We start from the raw sequence: 11,682 nt of genomic DNA, 5'->3' as shown, positions 1-11,682 counted from the left end.
GCGACGGCGCGGTCGCTAGGATACGAGTCTCGAGTCGAGTCGACTTTGATACACGAGACATGACACGGGATTACACGCAAATGCTGACAGCAGATCGCGGGTCGTTGGAATTCGACCGGGAGGACCGCAGAGGCCTACGGAACGGTACGGGCTAGGATATGGGTCTTACACCAAGCCTCCCAAGCCCTCCAAGAGAGCCACAAGTGTGGCCCACTTTCCCACCCTTTCATCTCCCATCTCAACCATCCAAACCTCATCTCCTCCGTTGGAATCGAAGCTAAGCAGTTAAGGGAGTCTAGGGTGCAAGTAGAAGCCGGTGGGTGATTTGGATTTTTGTCTTTCATTCATTTATTTGATTTAAGGGTCTATATATGTGGGACCCACCTTGATGAAGTCTTTGTATCAAAGAGGGGCCCATAGTGGCGGTGCCCCTCCATCCTCTCCGTTCTTTCTCTCTCTCTCTCCCCCTCTCTCTCTCTCTTGTGTATGATGGCTTGTGGCACATCTTGATGCATGATGTCATCCACCCCGTCCACCCATCCAAAACGGTGTGACCCACCTTGATCATGCCCCTTTTACTTGGCGCCATCCATCTATTTTATCTAGGCCATCCAATGGGCCTGGATGATGAGAAACACATAACAGCTTGATCCAAAATCAGGTGAGCCACGTCCATGTGGGACCCACCATGAGACTTGTGTTATTTCCACAATGTCCAGCGTCCCTGCCCCTTTTACTCGGCGCCGTCCATCTATTTTATCCAGGCCATCTAGTGGGCCTGGATGATGAGAAACACAACAGCTTGATCCAAAATCAGGTGGGCCACATCCATGTGGGACCCACCATGAGACTTGTGTTATATCCACACTGTGACAGTGAGACAGTGAGGTGTGAACAGCAGCGGGTGTACTGACAAAGTGTCAGCTAACGGTGGGGTCCATGCGCACCACCCCCGTCCTCCACCCTTCCAAATGGGCCACACCATGATGTATGTGCTTTATCCAAACCGTCCACCATTCTGGACAGTGGACCATGTCCGTGTGAGGCCCACTTTCACGCCCTCATCCATAACTCATGTGGTAGACTGAGTGGGGATACATCGTTTCAACGGTGGGACACACCCACATCCATAGCTCACTGGCAGACCGAGTGAAAGATGCCTCGTTTCAACCTGAGGCAGCTCCAGTGGTGGGCTGAGCAAAAGATACCTCGTTTCAATGCTGGGACCCACCCAGCCCCATAGCTCACGTGGTAGTCTGAGGGGAGATACCTCGTTACAACACTGAGGTCCTGGGGTTGTTTCCCCTGGGGCGGTGGCTAACAGTGAAGTGTGCCCTGATGTGGGGTCCATGGGACCCATCTACACCGTCCCTCCATTTAGATGGGCCCACCACGATCTCCATTTAGATGGGCCCACCACGATGCATGCCACTTGGGACACACTCACGTGTGGGGCCACCTTGGGGTATGTGTTCGTCTCGGCCATCCACGGCCTGGACGTTGTGGATATATTAGATATAATATATATATTCATATCATATTAATATATGATATTATATATTATATTATAATATAATGAAATCTTATATATATTATATATATATATGAGGGTGGGCCTACGTGGGACCCACCTCTGCTCTCTTTAAATGCAATAAAGCTGCACTGGTAGCAGCTATACCATATATATATATATATATATATATATATATATATATATATATATATATATATATATATTATATGCATTATATATTTTATAAATATATGAAGGTGGGCCCTACGTGGGACCCACCTTGCCATTTGGAGGGCAACAAGCTGCATGCACAGCAACCATGTAGTTGTTAGCAGCCTGCAGGCCCCACATGATGTATATGTCTTATCTACACCGTCCATGGTTTGGATGGTGGGGCCTACCATGATGCATGTATTGCATCCATACCATCCAACCATTTATGAGATCATTTTATGGCATGGGAGAATGGGTGAATTAGATCTAAAGTTCAAGTGGACTCCACCATTTAAATAGTGGACCGTGGCATCCACTGCTCAACTTCTAAGGGTAACATTAGTTTCCAATTAAGTTGATATTTGTTTTCATTTCATCTATTTCTATGTTAGCTTGAGAATAGGTCGGATCTCAAAAATATATGAGGGTGGGCCCGATTTGATATGGCTGAGGCCCATGTGATTCGGCCCATATGATTAGGCCCATCTTGATGTAGTTATGGCCCATCCGTTGAGGCCCACCTTGATATATATGAAGCCCATGTTATGAGGCCCATTTGATGTAACTAAGGCCCATGGGTCGAGGCCCAATTGGATGTACACAAGTCCATTACTATGTATAACTCTACCATGGTTTGTGTAATGATGTTTATGACAGTTGTGCCTTAGGAGCAATGTTGGTTTGACGTTCACATTGTAAGAATAATGTTGGTTAAATGTCTGCATTATGACTCTCCCTAGGGCTCATTGTTAGGCCCATACTTGTAGGCCGTCTAAGCCCATCTTCGTTATGAATAACATCCACCACCATATAACATGTTTAGTATAGTTCCATGATTCATGATCATACGCATCATATGTATGCTTGATATGAGAAGTGATTGATCATAGCACATGCCTTCGGGCAGATTGTTTAGGGAATTCCGGATAGGTGGTGTTGCCCTACATGAGCGCACGATACGCGCAAGATTGTTGTATGACTGGATAGTGTGATTCATGCATTCGCATTGTGTGATATGGTTACTATACACCCTAATGACATTAAGGCCGTAGCCTCCACAGATGTAACATGGTTGGCAGGATTGGATACCGAAAATCTTGTTCTACATGGGGTGCTATAGATATCCCTAGATGAAAGTCCCTAAACCCTTATGGTACTAAGAGGTTGCTCCAATGTCTAGACCGAGTGGGTACATGAGCGCCGAGTGCCGAGCACCAGAAGGCTGCGCTTTTCACTGTGTCGTGGTCGATTGGAAGGGGGTGCGGCCTTACCCACCCCAGTGGATGGGGCAAAGTTAAACTGAGTTTGACCAGCTCAAGGAATGGGTTCGCTATCGACGAGCCGAGCCCGCTATTGGCAGGCGGATAGTGAGGTCTCTTCCACTCGCCATATTATGCGCGATGGGGCGGCAATCTGGTTTGGAATGTACTAAACCCCGGTGATATTTCAGAGTTGAGCTATATTGATATGTGGACTTAGATGAGAATTCGCATGCTTGAATTGCATTTTGGACCGCATGGCCTTGGTATGGCCCACATCATTCATGTCTTGCACCGCATGGCCTTGGTACGGCTAATAACATTCATGGATTCATCAGCATGTTCCCATTACTCTGATACTGCATACTTATATTACTACCTTACCCACACACTTACACCACCCTCTAAGCTTTCCATAAGCTTATGCACGACTGTTGCGTGTAGGTGACGTTAGAGAGCAGCAGCGCTGAGGCAGGAGCACTTAGCAGATCATCTTGGAGATTTTTTCCATTATCATTGTATTTCCCTTTATGCTCATTGTACTTGTAAATTTTTTTAATCATAGTGAAAATGTGATGTAGTTTTTGGTTGTTGTTTGTTGGTTATGCCTTTGGTTATGCCTATTACGAATCAAACTGATGTTGAAAATACTCCTCGTAGCATCCTAGGATCGGAACCTAGCGAATGGGCGCTGGGAGCCGAGAATAGGGTTCTACGGAGGCTGTCGGCACCGAATTCGGCGATCAAAAATTTCATAAGCCCGGTTTCCGAGTTTGGGGCGTGACACTCTGGTTGCTTCCTGTAGATCTACTCTTCCAATTCCCTATGCAGGAATGCAGTCTTAATATCCATCTGTTCCAGCTCGAGATCGTATTAGGCAACCAATGCCAACACGAATCTGATAGACACCTGCTTAACCACCGGCGTGAATATCTCTGTGAAGTCGATTCCTTCTCTCTGAGTATAACCCTTCGCTACCAACCTTGCTTTGTATCTATCCTGTTTCCTTTTGAATAACCACTTGCATTCGATCGCTTTTCGGCCTACTGGAAGTTCCACCAACTCCCATGTGTGATTTTTGTGCAACGAGTCCATCGCATCATCCATAACTGCCTTCTACTTTTCTGCATCAGGCTCATTAAGAGCCTCCTGAATAGTAGACGCGTCCCCCTCATCTATAATAAGGGCATATGCGATATTAGAGCCGTCTCTGTATCTTGCTAGTAACCTGCGATCACGCGGTGGGTTTCTTCTCACAGGTGGCTGCTCCACATGATCATGTACCTCTGTCTGCGCGTCTGTCTCTGCCTGAGTATCATCTGAGTCAATCTGGACGTCTACGATCAACCTTTCTGATTCCTCTTGATCATTCTTGCGAAATAGAGAGTTTTCATTGAATCTGACGTCACGGCTAGTGATGACCTTGCATGCGACCTTGTCGAATAACCTATAACCTTTCACACCAATGCCATAAATAACAAAGATATACTTTTTGGCTCTATGGTTTAGCTTGTCTCTCTCAACTGACGATATATGAGTGTAAGCGTCACAACCAAATATGCGTAGATTTGAGTAGTTGATTTTCTGACCACTCCATACTTCCTTTAAAATTTTACATTCAATTGCTGTTGAAGGAGATCGGTTCACCAAAATAACAAGCCATGTTAACGGCCTCTGTCCATAGGTCCTTGCCCAACGCAGCATTACTTAACATGCTTCTGGCCCTCTCCAGGAGAGTCCGATTCTTTCGCTCAACCACACCGTTTTGCTTGGGCGTATGGCGCACTGTGTTGTGCTTGATGATCCCTTTATCCTTGTAATACTCATTAAACTTAGTGGAAGTAAATTCTCCACCATTGTCAGTCCTTAAAACCTTTATTTTCTACCCTGACTATTTTTCCACTATTGCTTTCCATTGTTTGAATATGGTAAAAACTTCAGATTTACGTTTTATGAAGTAAACTCAAACTTTCCTGGAGTAGTCATCAATGAATGAAACAAACCATGACGACCCCCAATGGAAACTTCTAGCGATAGCCCCCATACGTCAGAGTGCACATAATCAAGCACTCTCTTACAAACATGCTTTCCAGATTTAAAAGATAATCTACATTGTTTACCATATTTACAATGCTCGCATATATCTAAATTAGAATTTTTAAAAACTGGAATCAAATATCGATTAGAAAGTACCTTCATGCATGCCACATACGTAGAGACGTGGAGTCTACAATAGCTGCTACCGCTCCAGCTACTGAAGTGCTCCCGATCAACCTGTAAAGGTTTTCGTACCTTTGTGCTCTTATAACCACGAATGCCCCTTTTGAAACTTTAAGGACACCATCAATACCGGTGAACTTACACCCTATAGTCTCGAGTGCACCAAGAGAAATCAGACTTTTCTTCATATGAGAAACATGTTTGACGTCAGTCAAGGTATGCTCCATCCCATCAAACATGTTGATGCTCACCGTGCTAATAACCACAACATTACAGTTATTGTCATTGTCCATAAAAACCTGTCCACCATCGCATTCCTTATAACTGGTAAACGAACTCCGATGAGGAGTCATGTGATAAGATGTTTTTGTGTCAAGTATCCACTCGTCTTTATGATTGTCGTGTAAATGACCAATCATGGAAACAGACAGAACATCACCACCACTTGATTCTTCATTAGATGTGATCACATTGGTCTCCTTAGAAGAAGCCGCTGAATTTTCTTTCTTCGTTTTAGGATTTTTATAATCCTTCTTCATGTGTCTAGACAACCCACAATTTCAACACTTTAATTTTCCTTTGCCCTTGCCCTTGGATTTGGATCTAGGTCTTGAAGACCCTGTACCTCGCTCAAAATATCTGCCCCTCGTAATGAGTGCATCGGAAGATGCCCCCATGTCACCGTTTAGCTTTCTTATAGCATTCCCTTGAGGGTTGAGATAACGGTGTCAACACTTAAGGTTCTATTTGCGGTGCACATTGTGTCCCTGAAAAACTCATATGATGCAGGAAGAGAATTCAACAATATACATGCTTATTCCTCATCTTTATATCACTTCCTCCATATCCAGCAATTTGCACATTAATTTATTAAAGTTGCTGATATGGGCTTCTAGATATCCATCCTCTGCCATCTTGAAGGTATAACACTGTAGCTTCAAGTGTAGGCGATTTTCATAGGACTTCTTTGCATAGATGTTCTCTAACTTCACCCACAAACTAGTCGCAGTTTTTTCCCTCAAAACATTATAGAGAACCTCATTTGTGAGACATAAACGGATAGAGGCTAAAGCATTACTATCAAGATTTTCTCATTCATCATCTTTCATCGTAGATTTTCACTCCTTGCTTGGTTAACAGACTAATCAACTTAACCTTCCATAACTCAAAATTATTTTTGCATGAGTACTTCTCAATATCAAACTTGTCGTTTCCCATTATTACTAATCCTGCAGATTCAGATCTGTGCCCCAACGATTGCTCTAATACCACTTGTTGGGGATTTGGACTGCGGAATCACACAGATCTAGATCTAGGATAACAATTCAATAGTAACAAACAATCACAAAAGAACACAAAGATTTAACGTGGAAAACCCTTTTGGAAAAAAACCACGGCACAAAGCGACAGAAATCCACTATGAAATAGAAATTACAAGAGAAAGGACTTACCGAATTCGAACAATCTCGAATCTCACCCTTGCTACACCATTTGATAACTCTAGAACCCCTTTAGAAAGCTTTAGAATACCCTTCAATAATCTCTCAATCTCGCATACACCCCTTTATATAAATTTAGAAAGAAGTAGAGTCGAAATAGGAAATAAAAATCGCAAAATCTGCTTTTCCGCAGAAAATCTGCGTGACATCTTCGATGTCATTAAAGGTCTATCGATGTCATCGAAAACAGACCAAAACTGTCCAGCGACCAGGGGTGAAAAATTCGACAATTATCGATGGTATCGAGTAACTTTCGATGTCATCAACAATTGGCTTTGATGTTATCGAAACCCTATCGATGTCATCGACAGAGCACCAGACAGATTTAAGACATCTGTCCATAACAGGTTGAACCCTTGGAAGCTGAAGACCGAAGATATAAGAGGCTGCGGAGTATCAAGGAGTAAAGAATAGGTAAATGAGCCGCCCTGGTGTCCCTAACCTTGGCCCAAAATAATCCTTAAACATTTAGATGATCCTAAACTTATCAAGTAGACCTTATTGATCATCCATTAGCCTTAGAACCTCAATTGGAACATGATAAGTAAGGTTAGAAGAGGTACGAAGCTGTTGTGAAATTGTATGCCCAAAACATTAGTTTTCGAGTGGTCATCAATCTCATTGATAGGTTGTCGATGGAACTCGATGGCATCAAAGGACCACCTGATCCGATTAATGAATTAGTCCAGCAACCCAATAGATAAAATCCTAAATTTTCTCAATGGATCGATAGTGTGCTCAATCCTATCGAAGGACCTTCAATCTTTGTCGCGCCCTAAACTTGAACTCCAACACAATCGATCTATGACAACTGGACCTGGCTCACGACGCATCGACACTTGGCGCCCACACACCAGGTCCCGAGCTCAACGCCTGACTTTAAATTTTAGCAACATTTTTTTTAAATTAATAGATATCAAGTATAAAGATTGGCATTTCCAACACAAGCAAATAACCAGCTTTTATTGTACAATATATTTATGATACAATGGTTTCATAAAAGTACATAATTACCAAATGGGCCAGAAGCGTAGAGTCCAAAAATCACACAACGGACATTATTTACATCTCTTACTTCTGACAATGTCCTGAAAAAAATTATAAAGGAAAGCTTGAGCTTTTAAATCCCAGTGAGTACATGTGTGAGGAGTGTGTCCTACATGTAAGTAAGATAAATATGCCTCAAAGAAATCATGTTTGTTGAAAAGCATGTATTATGTAAGGTATGATGCCAATACCAATGTAATGCATATGCAACATAATAATACTCCGAGTCAATGCTACCAGCACTACCAAATCATATTTTCACATCTCTGTTACCACATCCATAACGGTATTACACATATCTGTAATCACATCATTATTATCATGCTATCATGCCATATCACAGTAACTGTATATCTTGGGAAACACTGTGATCGACACCCATACACATGGGACACCAGTAATCGATCTTACATACCCGCCTTGCGGTAGACTTCCACTCGACATGCCAGTAACGGACTTCATTCGTGCTTCTCCTAACTGGTGGGTCAGACTGGTCCCTGTTTGCACCTCATCCCTTAAGCTGGTTGGACCTACCTCTTCTCAACCCGACCTCGTTAGCTAGAGTCAAATCCATGACCCATGTATCTACTCGACCCGACGATAAGGCATCCCTAGCTAGCATCGGTGTTTACGAACATTTAACCTAATGGATTTCTATCTACCCATAATATTTCGTACTTCCAGTGTCCTATCCATTTTTAGGGATAATCTAAATCATCATCATTTATGCATATTTCTTCTCCATGATCTAATTCATGTTATAAAACACAATTATGCTATTATCATCTTTATGTATGTAATGATCATGCATGAATCCAAACAATCATGCTAAGGCATACACGTTGAAGTGCAAGTAGTAGCATGTAATGCCATGAGTTTAGGGTCCACTTAGCCCTTAGGGTAGAAAAATCACATATAATCATCATGTGCCACTATCATCTATAATAATCCATGATCATGTGACCAAACTGTAAATGACATATCTTATGCGTGGACAAATGTATTAAGGCACACTTGCACATAGTATTATTTCATGGTGCATGAATATGATCAATGTCTGAGTAAATGAAATTAGCATGTTAGAAAGTAGAACAACATAAATCAAGATATCAAATCATATACTTCTACTAAACTGTAATCATTAACATAATTACTATCATCCATAACTATCAACTATCAGAATCATGAGCACTATATATTTGCATTCACTATCACACCTCATTCTTTGCAAGATAAATATTCCAATACAGCTTTGGCCCGGCATGGTTTTCTACTATTGTCGGGCCCACCAAGCTTCACCCCTCGTTGGGTCATATGGTTAATGAGAGGCAACAATATACAATTCATACGTCAAGTGGCCAGAAGATGGATGGCACTGGTATACCATATAGCAAGTGAGCCGCATGATGGACGGCATCAATAAAACTTATACAATATAGTGGGATCCACTTCTAAGTGAGCCGTGAATTGGGTAGATTGTAAACAATCATCATGGTGGTTCTACAATAGTTTGGATGGCACATGCAACACTCCTACGATACAGCGGGCCCTAAGATGAATGGCTTGGATACATAATAAACACATCAGAGTTGACCGCAGTTGGTAGATGTGAGTATAACTAGTACAATGTGGTGGGTGACGCTTCCAAGTGGTTCCGCCAACCGATGGGTTCAAGCATAAACATTACGGTGGGCCCACAATAAGTGGACAATGTATGTGACTCACATGCTTAAGTTGGGTTAAAGATGAACAGTATAGATGTACAAGGCACCGTCAAGCTGAGGTCTATGGCGAGTTCCATGATAGGGACTGTTTGGTTGGCAAAATGGTTGAACGGTGTAGATAGGTGCATGCATCAGAGTGAATCCTGAGGAGTTTTCAATCATTAGTGTTGAGGTATTTTTATTTTTAATTTTCTATTCTCCTGGTCTATAAGGCCTTAGCAAAAAGGTTAGACGGTAAACGAATGTCAAGGTGGGCCTTAACAATGGTGGGCCCACACCAAGCAATTGTACTTTTAATATATCCAGGTCTGGGTGTTAATATAACAAGTTAGATAGCGAATAAACATCATGTGGGCGCTGGAGTGTTTCAACTGTAGGTTTCTGAATCACAACCGTTTGCTGTATTAGGGTTGTGTCCAGCGTGAGTTGGTAAAATGGACGGTGGAGTGGTCATAAATGGTGCATCAAGTGGGCCCATAGCTGTTTTAACCCAGCCGATATGTGTTTTCACTTCACACAGAGTCCTTGACCTTGCTGGATAGGTTTGATGGGAATTAAGCAATATAGTAGGTCCCATGCTATGGTGGGACCCACCTAGATTCAAAAATAAAATAAAAATGGACAGCATTGGACGCAACACATGTTGCAAAAAATATTGATTTTAATAAAAAAATATTTTAATAATAAAATAATATATAATATAAAAAGTTGTTTTGAAAAAACAATTTTTTGCCGGTTTTTGGGAATAGTCCCACATAGAAAAGAGAAGAGAAAAACCTGTGGTTTATATGAAGGATGTGGAGTATTATAATATTTGGACCTTGCGTGTTCGCGCTCGGGCACGAGCTCGGGCTCGGTGCGAGGGTGTGGGCATGTGAGGCAGTGTGGCTGTATAAGCGATAGTGGCGCACTTCGCACGTCCGCATCGTGTCGCTCCTTCGCAATCTTAAGCGAACCGGAGCGAGACGTGTGCGAGACGCGGAGCGACTAAGTGGCTATGGCGGGTGACTGGTTAGCAGAGAGACTAAAGGACTGAGAGAGAAATCTCTCAGTATAAATAGAGGGACTGAAAAGAGTTGTTGCAGCAGAAACTGTAACAGCTGAGCCATTAGTGCAGGGTCCAGCTGTAACTGCTGCATGGCTAGCCCACTAGAAAACGGCTAGTGTTGTCTCACAACGATCGCATGCGGCTGACTTAATGGTCCATGCACATGATCAAACGGCCATAAAACGACTAGTTTTCCAATAGCCAGAAATGACTTAATGGAATTTAAGTCTCTGGACCATAACCCCCTAGCCACCATAGCCTATAAAAGGAGGACCTGGATGGGTTTCCAAACCATCTCAACTCACTCCAGCAAACCCATACGAACTGAGACAGCCAGCCCCTCTCCACTCATATATTCTAGTGTTTCCAGCAACATAGCAAGGCTTAAACCTTAGCTTGAAGAACAGACCAGCGGTGTGGTCTAGAACGGTTCAACTGAACCAGTGGCTGAAGATTTGAACTGACCTGTGCAGAAGTCAAAACTCTTTTTCTCTTCTTTTCTTCTTCTTTTGAGATTTTTTCCTTTATACTGTAATACTGCCAGAAAGCGTGTAATTGAGTTCCATTTGGTGGGCCTTCGTGTTTGCTGAACGCAGACCCACACCAGGCTCGTCGTATCCTAGAAGCTATTTGCTTGTAACCTATCAGCATACTCAATTAACTTGAGTAGGGGCAAATAACGCTTTAAGGACAGCGTTTCAGACGTGCTTCAGCCTGTCCTGATTTCTGATTATTTTGCACTTTTCGGTTTCCACATTATACCGAAATACATTAATCTGTATAATTTCTAACAATCTTAAAGCGTTATTTTTCTAATGGAAGCCGACAGTGTTTCATCCATCAAGTTGATGAATCAGGACTTGATACGTCTTGATCGGTTCGATGAAACCAATTTTACAAGATGGCAAGACAAGCTGAAATTTCTCCTGAGGGCGCTGAAGATCTATTACATATTAGATCCAAATTTGCAAGCACTACCTGAAGCATCTGACAACGACACACCTGAACAAGTAGCTGCCCGCACCAAAAGAGCCGAAGACGAACTCTTGTGTCGAGGACACATTCTGAACGCTCTCTCCGACCGCTTGTACGATTTCTACCAACAGACGTCATCAGTAAAGGAGATCTGGGCCGCTCTGGAATTCAAATACAAGGCTGA

This window comes from Magnolia sinica, chromosome 4 (assembly GCF_029962835.1).
Source record: "Magnolia sinica isolate HGM2019 chromosome 4, MsV1, whole genome shotgun sequence".
Lineage (NCBI taxonomy): Eukaryota > Viridiplantae > Streptophyta > Magnoliopsida > Magnoliales > Magnoliaceae > Magnolia > Magnolia sinica.
Note: the sequence above shows the minus strand (reverse complement) of the source record.